General features: G+C 45.1%; 1 protein-coding gene across 1 annotated transcript in view; it reads left to right on the top strand.

Annotated features, from left to right (window-relative positions):
* PPP1R37 (protein phosphatase 1 regulatory subunit 37) overlaps positions 1-17224 on the top strand; it is a 171140-nt gene that overhangs the window by 24117 nt on the left and 129799 nt on the right. The window lies entirely within an intron of this gene.

Genomic DNA, 17224 nt, shown 5'->3' with positions numbered 1-17224 from the left:
GAAGAAACCATCTGGCACAGTTGAATTAATTTGCAAATACTAAGCCCAAAATAGCTTGCTTGTTGTGGCAGATTGGTGCTGTGTATTCTTGAGTAACTGCTATGACCTCAGAGCTTAATCTAGGTATTTATTGACTGTACGTGAACAATTTGCATGCTTCTGCTGGTTTGGCTGGTGATTTGTGGTTCCTGACTTTATAGCTTGCTTTTTATGAAAACCGTAATTACGTATTGAGAGGCATGTTTATTTTCTGTACTCAAGCTATTAAAAAAAAGATGCATTTAAATTTTTGTGAATGAAAGCGATGACTTTCCTTAACAAAATGAAAAGAGAAACTTCCTTACTTAACATGTGGGCTTTTTTGTGTGTGTGTTTAGGTAGGTATTGTTTTAAATTTTTCCCACTTTTGATTCCTAGTTTTTAGTGCATAATTTTCTAGAGGAAGCAGTTTGACATATGGTTAATTCATGTTAGCATCTTTGTTTTAAACCTGTAGTTTCTAGCTTGAGCAAAAAGGAATCTAGTTTAAATAAAAGTAAAATTACTGGATCCTTCTAGCATAGACCATCTGTCTCCAGTGCAGTTGTCTCTTTTTGAAGACTGGGAGGAGCTTGATGAAAAAGAGAGGAGCATGCTAATTTTAGAGATTCTTATGATCCAGGATATTGCTGTTAAGATTACATTAAACTATTTTTTGATCTATTAATTGATCACAAAAGTACTCCTAGGTAGCAACACTGCTTTTCCTTGCATGTCGTAGTAACAGAGGTTTTAAGTCTTTTTCAGTTTTGGTTTGTTCAAGGTTTAAGTCACCCGGATGTGAGTAGTGATTGCAGTGCTTCTCACGAAAGCTTATGCTCAAATACATTTGTTAGTCTCTAAGGTGCCACAAGTCCTCCTTTTCTTTCTAAGGTGGTTGTATATTACTATACAGCACATTTTCCTTTGGTTCTGTTTCCTTGGAATTGTATTCAAAAATAGGTGTACAGAATAAACATTAGAAAGGCTGGTAGAAGTTAAAGCATCAGCATTACATGAATTTATACTAGAACCATGTCTTTGTCTTTTGTGGTGCAGTGGTGAGAAACTAATCTGGGACTTGGTGGATATGCTCTTATAGAAAACATGAGCTAATGCAGCAAGTTAATAAATAACTGTTCTGGTTACTTTTGGCAGCTGCTATACCATTCTGTTATATATCGATTGGGTACAGTGATGTAAATGTTGGCAATGATACGTTTGCAAATGCCCTGTTAAATATTGTACAGTAGACACATGGGATAGTGAGGTAAAATGAGACCTTAGCTTGTTGCAATTAATTCTATCTAGTATTCGTATTCTTGATGTATTGTCTGTTGGTAGCAACATGAACCGCCTTCAGTAGTAACTAATTCTAACAAGGAGAGACCACCAAACCAAAGCTTATCAATATTGATTTTACACTTGTCAATCACATCATGTGTTTCTGAAATGGCCATTTGTAGTTAAAGTAGAAACCACCATACCTACATTGTGTCTAACTGTTTGTGATTTAGGTTGTGTTTTCCATGTTCAAATTCTGTCTTCGTTTTCTTGTCGAAGGCAGGACTTCTGGCATGGCAGGTAGAACACCACAGCAGGTGAGTGAATTAACTTTTTCTTTTTTAGCTTCTCTTCCCAAAGGGTGGGTTGGTTGGTTTTGTGATGGGGCTCACTTAGCACTATGGCACCTCCTGCTGGCTGTCCTGGGGATTAGCTCTGTTCACTAGCGTCCCCTCCTCTGGTGGTGCCTTGCTGCTGTCACTTTTGTTCCAGCACCCGAGCCACTCCCAGGACTGCGGCGTTCTCTTCAGTGACTCTGCCCTCCAGCTGTGCCACATTCTATGCCCCCCTGCCCTTCTGAGGGACCTGCAATCTCTGTCCAGCTACTTCTCTGTGGCAACTGCAGTCCATTTTCCTGGGGCTGCTTCCCATGTGGCTCCAACTCCCTCTTCTATCGTTGCCTCAGGGCCTCGGCCTGCAGGCCCTAGCAGCCAGCCAGAAGGTCTCTCTAGCTCCCCAGCCCCTGCTTGCAGCGCTGCTTTGTCCCTGATGCTGGTGCTCTTTCCTCCTGCTAGGAGCCTGGTCTTCTCCCCTTAACTTAAGTCAGCTACTGCCCACTTCTCTGCCCTGCAGCCCTTCTTATATGAGCCTGCCGGGCCATGATTGGCTGCTCCTTTCAGCACCTTTCTAACTGACTGCCTCTGGTGCAGCCTCCATAGGGCTACTTTCAACCCCTTTTTCTGCCAGTGAGGGGCAGCCGCTCCATCACACACCTTCCCCTTAAGACTGCAACCCTTGGGGGTAGGGGATGTCTCCTGCCCTGCATCTGTCTAAGCTGTTCCCGCTGGTTATCCCTCTCTTGTTTTGCACCTTCCAGCAGGAAACACACATTTTCCTTCTTATCCATACTGGGCCTGGATTCTCTGGAACTCTAAGTTCCCCTTGGCTACTTGCAGGGCCTCCTCAGCAGCTGCCAACTTATCCTCACGGGGGGACTCTCTTGGGCTCTTACTTTTTCCTGTTCTCAGGGTGATGCTTGTGTTCTCCGTTCTGGTAGGGACATTCTCCTTTCCAATGTTCCTGTTGCTCGCAGGCATCACATTCACCCAGTCAAGCCACCGGCCTCCTGGCCCTGGTGCCTGACTCCTCCTCCTCCTCTCTGCAGGAGCTTTACCAAGACCTGCTGTTGCTTGATCAGCTGCCCCAAATAAGTCTGGAGGTATCCCTGTGGCTGCCATTGCTTCTGCTTGTTCTCCAGGATTTCCTGCAGCAGGGTCTTGAGCCTTTCCTGCTGTCTCAGTCCTTTTCTGTCTGGGATGGCACAAGAACCCTCAGCAAAGAAGACTTCTGCATACTCTGGATCTATTGTCCCCCACCTTCAATATCTCTCCTTCAACCTGTCAAACCCCCTTGTATCTTGGCAATCATCCCCACAGTCCTCTGTCCTCCCCTTATATCAGGGTGACCGTGCTGCCCGCATTCTCCACCATGTACTCTTCTCAGCACCTTTCTAATTGGCTGCCTCCAGCACAGTCTCCCTAGGGCTGCTTTTAACCCCTTTTCTGCCAGTGAGGGCAAGTGCCCCATCACAGGTGGCATGTAAGGATTCCAGACAGAGCTCAGGGCCTGATTGTGTTGTGTGCTTTACAGACATCTTTAGAGCGGGGACTATATTTTTGTTCTGTATCTGCATAAACATATCTAAGATATATGACAAAATGTAACCAGTAGATACTCCCCTCCACCCATCTCTTTATTGTAACCAAGAAGCGGTAGTCAAAGCACACCAACTGCCCTATTATTGTTGCGGTTTTTGTAGGCATCATGTCAGAGGAGAGTTTTATGAAGGGCTGTTAGGTTGATCTGGTGGATATTTGAGTTATTAGTTTCATGTGGAATGGGAGAAAATGTTTGAAAATTTAACAGCAAAACTGACAATCAAATGAACAGTTGAAACTGTCATAATTGACGGAGTGGAGGCTTGATTTGACCTCTCAGTAGCATATAAGGTGATAGGGTGGAGTTAGGCTTCTCTTTCTCACTTCTCTTTCTCACAACTCTTCCTGGCCTATGTTTGATGTGGAGGGAGAGGGGACCAATGGAAGGATGCAAGAAAGATGGTGATATGGTTGAAGTAGAAAAACTATCATCGAAGCAACATTTTTTATGGATGTAAGTGAGGTAATATGGCATTTGCTAGGAAGATGTTGCAGCAGTTAATGTGCGATGGTGGTGATCTGGATAAGACTTTTGGATGTGTGGATAGAGAGGACAGGCTGGATCTTAAATTTTGTTCAGGAAGAAAGGCAAGATCTAGATACAGCCTGCAAGTGTGTCCCTAGGAAGGGAACAGTCAAAGACCATACCCAGGTTATGGGCCTGAGTGAGAAGGAGGATGGTGTGTTGTCCATTGTGGCTGAAAAAGGAAAGTCAGCTTCAGAAGGGGGAAGGTCAAAAGCTCTGTTTTGGTCATGCTCTGTTTAAGTTGACAGCAGGGCATCTGTGAGGAGTTGTCAGAAACATAGGCCTGCTAGACACGCATGAGATGTTAGACAGGTAAGTCAAGACTTTAGTTTGGCCAGAAAGTGATGGGTCCAGAATTGAGAGCTAGATCTGTGACATGTTAGCATAGGGATGATAGTTGAAGTTGTCTCTGAATGAATTTACCCATGGACATGATTGTAGAGGGAGAAGAGGGGACTAAGGACAGAAAGTTGGAGAGGAGGCTCTTCGAACAAAATACTGAAGGATCGCGTGAAGGCTGAGTGGGAATGTGGGAGAATTGGAGAAGCCAGTAGATTACAGGGTTTGCGCTTGAGTGATGTGGTTGCTTTGTGGGATGTTACTGTTAATTTTTTTTTGTTTTTAAACCTTGCACAACTGGAAAATATTTCCTGACTCAATGTTTGAATTATCAGTTCTGCACTGTCTGCTATTGTAGCTATTGATGAACTTTGTGCTTCTGGTTTTAAGTTACATTTTTACTGAATAATAGTTTTTAAAAAATCAGCTGATGACCAGGGTGGATAAAAAAAAATGGTATCCATTAAGAGATTTGAGGGAGGGCTATCTTTTTGGCTGAATAATTGCTTTCTTACTTTCTATTGCTTTCTTGATTCTGTCACACACCTCTCTTAGATCTCCATTCTCAAAGGATGTTTGTTTGTATTTTGTCGCACAGATCAATCCAGTATGATTTGAGCTTGTCTTGCTATACATTGTAATGTGCTCTTGGCCATTCAGAGGCTAGCACATCTCTCAGAAGAGGTGTTCCCCGTCTCTGTTGTGATGGAGGGATGTTGTGCACTTTGCTTCAATAACTGGAAGCATTTCTTCAGAGTATGCTACAAACCAGTCTTAATCTCATACAGCCATTTTACCAAAATCTGATATTACAGCTGTAAGTATATTCAGTCTGAGTGTTCCATGCAGCATTCAAAGAAATGCAGTTGATGATCGCTTCCCTGAGATTCACAGTGAATTGGTTCATTGATGTTTGTGTGGGCAATGTTCGGTACGATGGAATTTCTGTAGTGAAATCTTATTTTGCAGCATGGTCTGTCAGTGTGCACTGTGGAAACTGCAGTGTGGAGAATGTCCTGTAAGTATTTTTTGTGGCTGACCATTAAATCCAGTTGGTGCCAGTGTCTGGCTCTGGGTGTCTACACAAGACCTAGCAGTGATTTCTGGAGATACATGTTGGTAATTCAGTCCTCAGTGGGTGCAGAGCTCCAGTATGCTTTGGCCATTGTCGTTCATTTTTCCCACTCATGGTGGCCGGTGCATAGTCGGCACATCTCATGATGTGAGCTGATTCTCTAGCATTGAAGTGTCCCAGCAGAGAGTTTCTTTGCCGGTGGTAGCTTTCTGGTTATTCTGTCAAATTGTTTATACAACAAATCCTTTTCTGTGGAGATGGAGAAAAGTGTTGAAGCATATGTACTGATGTTGGCAAACCAAGTGAGATGGGTATTCTTTGTGGTACATGTTCTAATGTTGGACCAGGACATTTGACAATAGGTATTAACAGAGCAAGGAGCAATGGTCTCAAGTTGCAGTGGGGGAGGTCTAGGTTGGATATTAGGAAAAACTATTTCACTAGGAGGGTGGTGAAGCACTGTAATGGGTTACCTGCTGCTTTGTTTTCCAAATTATGGAGGCCCTTTCAATATTACAAGGGTACAGAAGGAAGGATGTAGAAGGAGTATTGTAGCAGAAAGGAAGCCTTCCTGGAAGGAGGAAATGGGTAAGGCTACATTTTAGTCATCGGTATTTTTAGTAAAAGGTATGGGCAGTAAACAAAAATTCACGGCCTGTGACCTGTGCATGACTTTTACTAAAAATACCCATGACTAAAACTTGGGCAGAGGGCAGCTGCCCGTGGGTGCCACATGTGCTCAGGGGCTGTGGGTCTGGGACCTCTGCTGGCGCTGGAGGGGGGCTGGTGGTGGCGTGTGGCCCCGGACCCCCACTGGTGCTGGGGGGTTGGGGTTGGTGCCTGGCTTCATGCCTCCCACCCCCCGCAACAGCAGAGTTTGGGTGTGGGAGGAGCCCGGAGGTTGGGGTACGGGACGGGATGAGGTGGGCTCTGGAGTGTGCATACCTGTGGGGCTCCCTGGAGGCAGCGACATCACCTGCGCTGAGCTCCTCGGTTGAGGCGTGATCAGGCAGCTTTGTGCTCTGCCTCCACCCAGATTGCTGACTTTACAGCTCCCGTTGGCCTGGCCGGGAATCTGTGGCCTCTGTGACAAACTTGCAGCCTTACAAATGGGACACTTAATGGAGAAGTGTAGGGGGCAGTCTGATAATACAAAGCCTTGCATAGGAGAGAGAGCTAAAGTGAGTGATAAAGTGAGAGTAGGAGGAAATCCGAGCAGAGATTTAGATAGGTCTACCAAAATTCCTACCTAAAGCAGGAGTATGCCATGCTTGGGGTAAAGGTAGCAAGCGATCTCCTCAATAAAAAGGAGGAGGGAAAGAAGGACAGGTTGGGGGGGAAGACAAGGAGACACTGAATGAGCCAAAAAGCAGAGTCATGAAAGGCAAGAGAGGTGGAGAATGAGCCAGAATGTCAAAAGAAGCAGAGATCACTAACGATGAAGGATCCCTTAGTGACTGTGGCCATGGTGATTTTGGAGATGCGGGTATGGAGAAATAACTCCACTCTCATTTTTGTGAGCTAGAAATACATACCTCGTTCATTGAGCAGAATGAAAGCTCTTTTTTTCCCTTGCATATTTTTAAAGCTTGCCAAACAAGCTCTTCTGATTTTTATATACATATTTCCTAATAAAGCCTGCCAAAGAGAGCCATTTGAAACTTAAAAGGAAATACTGCATAGGTTTAAGCCCTCAAAAAACCATTTTTGCATTGATCCTCAGAGTAAGCTTTATGTGGCTGAGCAGCTCTGTGCAGTTGGCCAGGTGCAGTTACTGTAAGTTGATCTCCACTAGACTACCAACCACTGAAAATGCCTGCGACACACGTTTGAATACACTCAGATTTACTATTTGATCAAGAATGAAAAAGTGTAATAGTGAGATTCTTCTGAATGTCACTGCTACAAACCGATTGGGGAAGCTGATAGGAAACTTAAATATAAAGGATGCTAACACTTTCCACAATTTTTTAAATAATCTTTTGAGACCCTCTAATACCTCCATTGTTTGCAGCAGGCCTCTGAAATTTGGCAGGCAAAAAGTGACTTTTTTTTTTCCCTATGAAATTTATTACAGGTTTTGTTGAGGTATAAATTATCAAATTCCATTCCTCAGGAAAACTTTGGTAACCTGCCAGAATGACTGAACATGAACATTCTAAAAAGCTAGGCTGACATCACCGCCTGGGAAGACCATGTAGCTGCAGCTGCCAGAGTGTTTGTACAGAGGGTAGGCTACAGAGCTGGGCTAGGCCCTCTCTCCCGATTACCCAGGGGGTTGGCATATGGCAGGGGTGGCCAAACTCTGGCTCATGACCCCCATACGGCTGTTTTACCACTAAAATGCAGCTTGCTGACCCCCGTCCCCCCTCCATCCCTGTTTCCCACCTACCAGACTTGCGGGGAAGCTTGGGACCTCTGCCTTGCAGCAGGGTAGTGGGGTAGGGGCTCCTGCCCAATGTCGGGGGTAGTCTCAGGGCTTCAGCCCTGCAGGGGGCACCTGCCAGGGCTTGGGGCTTCAGCAGGAGCAGGTCTGAAGCCCCATGCCCCCTCAGGTGCCTCCCACAGCCTTGGGTGATGCATTTGATTTTTGCAGTTATATCCAACCCTGGGGATTGGACTCCTTAATCTGTTTAAAAGTAAATAGATGTTAGAGTTGGGCTTGATAATATTTACAGATACTAGGAGTGGCAAGTCAACTCAACTGAGCTGGTTTATAAAGAGTTAGTGCCCTGTTTTCCTTCCTGTATAAACTTAGAAATGTTTTGCAGACCTTCTAAAGAATGTTTTTGCTACTTTATTGAATTTGAAAAAGAGAAGCAGTTCTAGGGCTCTGAGGAAATACAAGTAGCATAGCTCCATAAAGACAGGTACTTGGTGATTTGAAGGGGAGAAGAGACCCATTCAGGGGTACAGGACTGAATTGTAGCCCATGTTATCTTTCTTTTTAAGTTAAACCATTGTTTTTCTGTACACACTTCCCCCTGGCCATCAAGAATAAAATCTTGTAAAGAGCTTGCTGACTGGCTTTTATATTTGCTGCTGGAGCAGCAGATTCACTTCACGCATTGGTAAGGCTAAGATTTTGTCAGCTATTTTTAGTAAAAGACATGGACCGGTCATGGGCAACAAACAAAAATTCACAGAAACTTGTGACCTGTCTGTGACTTTACTAAAATAAGCGAGGGGGAAGGGTTAGTTAGGGGGGACGAATGACCACTGGAGTCCAGTGTGTGTGGGGCGGGGACCTGACATGCCGAGCCCTACTGCCCTGGCTCCAGCAGCTGTAGCCACAGGGGAGGTGTCCAGCCTTGGCTCCAGAACTGGCTGCAGCTGCAGGGCAGGGGCACACAGTACCGGCTCCAATCACAAGTGCACAGCCTCGGCAGGTGGGTGGAGGAGGATGTCATGTAGTAATTTTTGTTGTCAGAAGGGGGTCCTGGTGCAATGAAGTTTGAGAATCCCTGGTCTAGCAGACTGAGGTGTGACAAGAGCCAACGGCTGGAAGTCAAAGCTCGATACATTTAGACTAGAAATAAGGTGCACATTTTTAAGTTATTGGAATTTCCCAGCTTAACAAAAGCTGTGGTGGATTCTCTGTCACTAGAATGTTTTTAAGATTGGAGGTCTTTCTGAAAGACAATGTTATGGGCTTGATGCAGGAACTGTTGGATGAAACTGCCTGTGTCATTCATAGATATTAAGGTCAGAAGGGACCATTATGATCGTCTAGTCTGACCTCCTGCACAATGCAGGCCACAGAATCTCATCCACCCACTCCTGTGAAAAACCTCTCACCTATGTCTGCGCTATTGAAGTCCTCAAATCCATGGTTTAAGGACTTAAAGGAGCAGGGAATCCTCCAGCAAGTGACCCGTGCCCCATGCTACAGAGGAAGGCGAAAAACCTCCAGGGCCTCTTCCAATCTGCCCTGGAGGAAAGTTCCTTCCCGACTCCAAATATGGCGATCAGTCATGCAGGAGGTCAGACCAGATCATAGTGGTCCATTATTCTGATTTTTAAAATCTACATAAATTAAAGATCCACCTCTCATTGAAATTTATTGTTTATTTGGCTTAAAACATTATACCAGTAAGGACTTTAAGGCTGGGAATTTCAAAAATTTGAACAGGGAAGAAAGAGGTATTTAAAAAAAAACCAAAAACCCCATAAGGGCCCTCTATTACTTCAAAACATTAAGATCTGGCTTCAGGTAAACCAGCTGTAGCTACAGATTATATGTTGGGTGGAAGACTGAACTCTTGAATCTGTCTCCTGTGCACAGTGGTCCACAGACAGTGCTCTAAAACACCTATCCTTTTTTGTGTCCTGCTCATTCTGAAAGTGTTCAGGAGTTTACTAAATTGTAAATACTCTTATTAGAATATAGCTTGAGCAGAAGGCATGACTGCTGTTGTCCTAGTTCAAAGGGAGTAGTTTCTGTTTAAATGTTCTTGCTTTGATTTTCAAGGAAAACTTGCTGGAAACTGTCAAGTCAGTACTAGAGACACGTGGAGGCAATCATGATGACGTTCTGGACACATTTAGATAAAAATTGTTTCACTAATTTGTGGTTTTAAATAACATGAATGTAGTGAGTATGTATAACTGTTCTTTGAAGCTAATTTATAGTATTCTTTGTCACGTCAAATGCCATTGACTTGCTGAAGAAACCTTGGCAGCTAAATTTTGAAACTATTTTCTACATATCCTACATAATGACATTCGACCCAGCTTTTTCAAGGGTATTGCAGGGTTTAAAAAGTAACTTCTCCTCCTTCTCCCTTATTTGAATAGCTGCAAAATTGAGGCTTTAATTAGTTTTGTTAGCCAAAATGGTCTCTGTTCATTTAAGAAAGGAATGGAATTTTTCTGAATGTACAATGTCTTTAAAACAAAAGTGACTTACCGTAGTTAAATTGTTTTCCTACATCTGGGATTTAAACAACTGGACAGAGAAGTCTTCGGAAACGGAACATTTCACTTCTGGTTTTAATATTGATAGCGTATCATGGGCAATACTGAAAATGACACTGAATTTTTGTAATACTTGTAAAGTGTATGAAACTAAATTGTGCATTTCCCTGTATAATTTACATTGTAAATTTAGCAGAAGTTTATAAAATTTCTTTGTAAACTTATTAACTTCTGTCCCATAACAGTTGAGCACAAAAGTCAGGTGCAAATGCACACGGTGAATCTGTAGTAGTCTTTCATCTGCATGATGTCCCTGACAAATGACAAAGTTAGCTATTGCCACAAAACGAAATGTCCTGGCACACTCTTTCCTTTAGAAGAAAGGGAATCTCTGTTTCTGCAAGAAGTTTGGAATGCTTAGGCGCCCTACTTGAACAAGACATGGGTCAGTTGAAAACTTTCCGTTTCCCTATGCAAACCCAAGAGATCACAAGCATGGCAGGAAGGGCACATCAAAGCAGCTGGTACTGGCTGCTGCATATGTTGGGTGACTGGGTGATGGCAGCTAGAAGCCTGAGGAAAAACTGAGGTAACGTCGATGGATCCTGCAGTCTCACTGCACCCAGGCCAGTCATACAGGGACTTTCCTACCACAGCCATGTGACTCTTTCAGAGATGCACTATCCTGAATTAATAAGAGTTCTGCATTTCTCCTGTGCAAATGGTGCTAACCATAAACACATGCATGCTCACAGAGAGGTAGCTATCTCAGGGGTTCCATCCCAGGGTATTTGGATCCCTGAAAATACCAAACTTTACTGTGTGTTCTGGACATTGGATGAGGAGCACTTGCTCCTGTACCCCAGGCTGTCATCATTCCTTTTCTGCTCCTAAAATGTCTTTAATCCAAACAATCAGGTTTCTATTGTGGAAGGTTGTTTGGAAAGCACTCTAGATATGGGAGTGGAGAAAAATCAGCAAACCCCAAGATGGACTATGCTGAGGATTTGAAGGAGGTACTTGGATATCGTAGTGATGGGCCTGGTATAAGAACCTGAATACAGGATAGGGTAACCAGATGTCCCTATAAAATCGGGACCGTCCCAATATTTGGGGCTTTTTCTTCTATAGGTGCTTATTCCCCCCCCACTCCGTCCCAATTTTTCACACTTGCTATCTGGTCACCTTAATACAGGATAGCACTGTAGCATCTGAGCGCCTTGGAGTGTAAAAGTTGCATTTTATATTTGCAACTGAAAGACTTATTCTTGATTACCTCAACGCTTTTTTTCCCATATATAAAACCCTAGATACTTACATTTTAAAATTATATACATATAAGGCAGGCAGATGTGTAATATATATGGAATTGATGCAGTCTTGAACTGCAGTTGCAAGCCACTACCCAAAGTAGACATACAAAACTTGTAGGATTAGGTCAAATCTAAGAACAGTGAAAAGACAAAATAACCTTAAATCTCTAACAACTGAAGTCTCAGGATCTCTCAAAGTCGAAAGATAGCCACAAGGTGGCAGGTGGGGGTTAATTCCCTCTGACCCCAGAGATGTTGCTGATAGGGGCATTGTATGGTAGAGGGAAGGTTAACATCTCTGACTCAGCTGTTGTCAGGGCTAGTTGAACAGGTCCCAGCAACAGCACTCCATGTAGCTTTTCAAGATGTTATTCCTTGGACTCAACATCATGTCGTGAATCTAGGTTTGACCTCTATTGGAGCACTTTTTTCTGGGTTGAGTGGCCCAGCCCTCCAATCTCCCCTTGGAAGCTGTCTCAGTAGCTAGTTCTGGTCTGTCTGGGTTTATTACTCTATCTTCATTTTCTAATAAAAAACCAACTAGTCTTTGTATCTTCAATGAGTGATAGTGAGGACTCTTAGGGTATGTTTACAGTACGAAATTAGGTTGATAGAAGTTGATTTTTAGAAATCAATTTTATACAGTTGATTGCGTGTGTCCACTTTAGCGCATTAAGTCAGCAGAGTGCCGCCTCACAGCTGTGGCTAGCATCGACTTACGGAATGGTGCACTGTGGGTAGCTATCCCACAGTTCCTGCAGTCTCTGCCCCCCATTGGAATTCTGGGTTAAGCTCCCAATGCTTGATGGGGCAAAAACGTTGTCTTGGGTGATTTGGGGTACATGTCAGTCGCCCCTCCCTCCGTGAAAGCAATGGCAGACAATAGTTTCTCACCTTTTTTCCGTGCGCATGCCATACTGCTTTCAGCAGACAGTGCAGTAGGACTGCTAACCGTCGCCATCCACCACTTCTGCTGCAACTCTGCTCTGCTGCTGCTGTCTCAATGGCAAATTTCTCCGTGTTGTCTGTCATGGGCTCCCGGGTACGTGTATTCTTCCTCGGGAACTGTGCACGGTGCTAACAGTCATCCTCCACCACTTCCACTGCAACTCTGCTCTCATGAATCCACCTCTCAGGTCCTCTCGTCGTTCTCTATAAATATCTATTCCCATGGCATCTGTTGTCAGCCACCGCTTCCGCTGCAACTCTGCTCTCCTGCAGACGCCATACCACGGCAAGCATGGAGCCCGCTCAGATCACCGCAGCAGTTATGTGCATTGTAAACACCTTGCGCATTATCCTGCAGAACCAGAACCTGCAAAAGCAGACGAGGAGGCGATGGCAGGACGGTGATGAGTGATGAGGACATGGACACAGACTTCTCTCAAAGCACAGGCCCTGGCAATTTGGCCATCCTGGTGGCAGTGGGGCAGGCTTATGCCATGGAATGCTGATTCTGGGCCTGGAAAACAAGCACAGACTGGTGGGACCGCAGAGTTTTGCAGGTCTGGGATGATTCCCAGTGGCTGCGAAACTTTTGCATGTGTAAGGGCACTTTCATGGAACTTTGACTTGCTTTCCCCTGCCCTGAAGTGCAAGATGAGAGCAGCCCTCACAGTTCACAAGCTAGTGGCAATAGCCCTCTGGAACTTGCAACGCCAGACAGCTACCGGTCAGTCAGGAATCAATTTGGAGTAGGCAAATCTACTGTGGGGGCTGCTGTGATCCAAGTAGCCAATCACTGAGCTGCTGCTGCTATCAAGGGTAGTGACTCTGGGAAATGTGCAGGTTATAGTGGATGGCTTTGCTGGAGTGGGATTCTCTAACTGTGGTGGGGCGATAGACGGAATGCATATCCCTATCTTGGGACCGGACCACCTTGGCAGCCAGTACATAAACTTCAAGGGGTACTTTTCAGTGGTGCTGCAAGCACTGGTGGATCACAAGGGATGTTCCACCAACATCAGTGTGGGATGGCCGGGAAAGGTACATGACGCTCGCATCTTCAGGAACTCTGGTCTGTTTTGAACAGCTGCAGGAAGGGACTTACTTCCCAGACCAGAAAACTGTTGGATGTTGAGATGCCTATAGTTCTCCTTGGGGACCCAGCCTACCCCTTAATGCCATGGCTCATGAAACCATACACAGGCACCCTGGACAGTAGTAAGGAGCGGTTCAACTATAGGCTGAGCAAGTGCAGAATGGTGGTAGAATGTGCATTTGGATGTTTAAAAGTGCGCTGGTGCAGTTTACTGACTCGGTTAGACCTCAGCGAAACCAATGTTCCTATTGTTACTGCTGCTTGCTGTGTGCTCCACAATATCTGTGAGAGTAAGGGGGAGACATTTATGGCAGGGTGGGAGGTTGAGGCAAATCGCCTGGCCACTCATTACGCACAGCCAGACACAAGGGCGATTTAGAAGAGCACAGCAGGGCGTGCTGCGCATCAGAGAAGCTTTGAAAACCAAATTCATGACTGGCCAGGCTATGGTGTGACAGTTCTGTTTTTCTCCATGATGAAAACCTGCCGCCTTGGTTCACTCTACTTCTCTGTAAGCCAGTCGCCCGCCCCCCTTCGATCACTGCTTGCAGAGGCAATAAAGTCGTTGTTTCAAAATCATGTGTTCTTTATTTATTCATCACACAAATAGGGGGATAATTGCCAAGGTAGCCAGGGAGGGGTGGGAGAGGAGGGAAGCACCGAGTGGGGTGGTGGATGAGGGGAGGAGGGAAGGACAAGGCCAGACTGCACTTCAAAACCTATTGAATGCCAGCCTTCTGTTGCTTGGGCAGTCCTCTGGGGTGGAGGGGTTGGGCGCCTCTGTTCTTGGGCGTCTGGGTGAGGAGGTTATGGAACTTGGGGAGGAGGGCGGGTGGGCAGTTACACAGGGGTTGCAGTGGTGGTCTGTGCTCCTGCTGCCTTTCCTGCAGCTCCACCAGATGCAGGAGCATATCAGTTTGATCCCCAGTAACCTCAGCATTGCATCCTGTCTCTTCTCATCACACTGTCGCCACCTCTCCTCTTGCTCCAGCAACTTCTCATCTTGCTCGTCCCTCCGATCCTCGCGTTCATTTTCTGTTTTCCTGGACTCTGCCATTGTTTGCCTCCATGCATTCTGCTGAGTTCTTTCAGTGCGGGAGGACTGAATGAGCTCAGAACATTTCATTGTGAGTGTTTTTTTTTTTCGCTGCCTTATCTGCGCTAGCCTCTGGGACGGAGATGATAGGGGGAGCATTGAAACATTTGCAGCTGTGGGAGGGGGGAAAAAAGGGAGAGTAGTATTTAAAAGGACACATTTTAGAGAACAGTGGGTAGACTCTTTCATGGTGAACCAAGCTGTTAACATTACATAGCACATGTGCTTTTGGTACAAGGTCGCATTTTGCCTCGTATATTGAGGGCCTGCCAGTTTGGTGTGAGAGATCGCACGCAACAGAATTCAGTTTGCAGGCAGTTATGGTAAGCCACAGTCTTTTGGCTTCTTCAAAAGTGAGAATGGTTTCAAACAGCAGCACCCTGTTTTCCCATACCAAGCACCCATTGGGTTGGCCATTTTAAAAGGAGGGGCTGCGGTTTTCAGGTTATCGTGCAGCAGAAACCCAACCCAACCAAACCCCCCTCCCCCCACCCAATTCTCTGGGATGATTGCTTCACCCCTCCTTCCACCGTGTGACTGGTATCAGGGAAGATCCCTGCCAGCCAAATGCAAACAGCTCAGCATGAACTTCCCCCTTGCCCCCCAAACAGAGTGGTTAAAAGTGCGGATGATTTCTTTTCAGCCACAGGCAATCAGCCCAGTGGGAATGGCCACCTCTGAATGTCCCCTTAATAATGTCCCTGAAGGATTTCTGCTCCATCCCCAGACACGTTGACAGACTTTTCCAGTGGCTGTACTGGCTGTGAATGTATCTTAAGTCTTCAGGGCAAGTTAATCATTAAACACGCTTGCTTTTAAACCATGTATTAGATTTACAAAGGTACACTCACCAGAGGTGCCTTCTCCGGGTTGGGAGGGTATTGGCTCCAGGATGATAAACAGTTCCTGGGTGTCGGAGAGAACAGTTTCTCCGCTTGCCTGCTGTGCGCTCTCTTCCTCATCTTCCTTGTTCCCAAAATTCTCATCCCTGTTGCGTGAGACTTCCCCCCCCCCCCCCCCCCCGCGGGTGTCCACAGACAGGGGTGGGGGATAGTGGTAGGAGCACCCCGTAGAATTGCATGCAGCTCATCATAGAAGCGGCATGTCTGGTACTCTGACCCAAAGCGGCCGTTTGCCTCTTTGGTTTTTTGGTAAGCTTGCCTGAACTCCTTAATTTTCACGTGACACTGCTGTGGGTCCCTGTTATAGCCTCTGTCCACCATGCCCTGGGAGATTTTTTTTTCAAATATATTGCATTTCCTCTTTTGAAACGGAGTTCTGATAGCACGGATTCATCTCCCCATACAGCAATCAGATCCAGTACCTCCCATTTGGTCCATACTGGAGCTCTTTTGCAATTTCTGGGACTGCATGGTCACCTCTGCTGATGAGCTCGCCATGCTGGCCAAACAGGAAATGAAATTCAGAAGTCCTGGTGCTTTTCCTGTGTACCTGGCTAGTGCATCTGAGTTGAAAGTGCTGTCCAGAGCGGTCATAATGGAGCACTCTGGGATAGCTCCCTGAGGCCAATACCGTCGAATTGCATCCACACTACCCCAAATTCAACCCAATGATGTCAGTTTCAGCGCTAATCCTCTTGTCCGGGAGGAGTACAGAAATCAATTTTAAGAGCCCTTTAAGTCGACAAAAATGGCTTCGTGTGGACAGGTGCAAGGTTAAATCGATCTAATGCTGCTAAATTCGACCTAAACTCGTAGTGTAGACCAGGGCTTAGCAACTTCATATTTTCTACTCTTTTTAGTGAATGTGGTTCTGCAATATTGAAGTTCCTAGCCTCTGTATCGGAATATTCCATGGTAACTGCTGGGAGCTTGGGTTGGTGAATGTCTGATATGCCTTCCTGCCTCACAAGTATTTTTTGATGTTTGGTTATTTTCCTGCCTTGAAGATCTCACTGGAGTACTTTAATTTCTCAGGAGTTAAGATATGTAACTTCTAAAGCTGGTAGAATTTTTCTGACCAGAATGTTTTCTCATTGGAAAATGTGGTTTTGTCAAAATCGACATCTTCCACGGTGACAGTTGTGAACTTTTTGAATTTTTTTCTTTGAAAATTAAAATGTTTAAATATTCCATTTTGATGAGTCCAATTCCAAGACTTTTTAGAATTGTTGTTTTGCAAAATTTGTTGATGGAAAGTAATTTCAAAATTTCCCATGAAAGGAATTATTTAAATAGCTTTAGTAACTTATTTCTTAGGGAGAAAAGAAATGTACTGTAATTCTTGTCCTCCAAATTATGCTGTAAGCTCTTCCCTGGAGAGCTGGAGATTTTAATTCGTTTTAAGGCAAATTCTTTTCTTCCAGCCCTTTCCATCTTCTCATTGTGGTTGGGATAAATTTTAGTGAAGGAAGAAGAGCATAAGAACTTAAAAGCCTTTTTTCTCCTGTGTGCTGCAGCTACTTTGCCACCGAGAGATTCGCTGCCATGTGAGAAAAGAGTAGGAGCTGGTAATATGCCTCCAGCCTGTGCTGGGAAGTAGAGAGCAATGCCTATGTGGCTAGTTGTAAAGTGAGGGGAAAAATGGGGTGAGTAATTGTTAATACTCAGAAGGCTGAAAAGTGTGTTACCCATGACTAAATTTGTGGTCCAGCTGATCAGCACTTTCCATTTATTAAAAGGGAAGACTCAACCACCCAGACTTCAAACATCCAGCTT

This window comes from Lepidochelys olivacea, assembly GCF_965140295.1.
Source record: "Lepidochelys olivacea isolate rLepOli2 genome assembly, chromosome: 23".
NCBI lineage: Eukaryota > Metazoa > Chordata > Testudines > Cheloniidae > Lepidochelys > Lepidochelys olivacea.
Note: the sequence above shows the minus strand (reverse complement) of the source record. Positions and strands in the feature narration are given on the sequence as shown.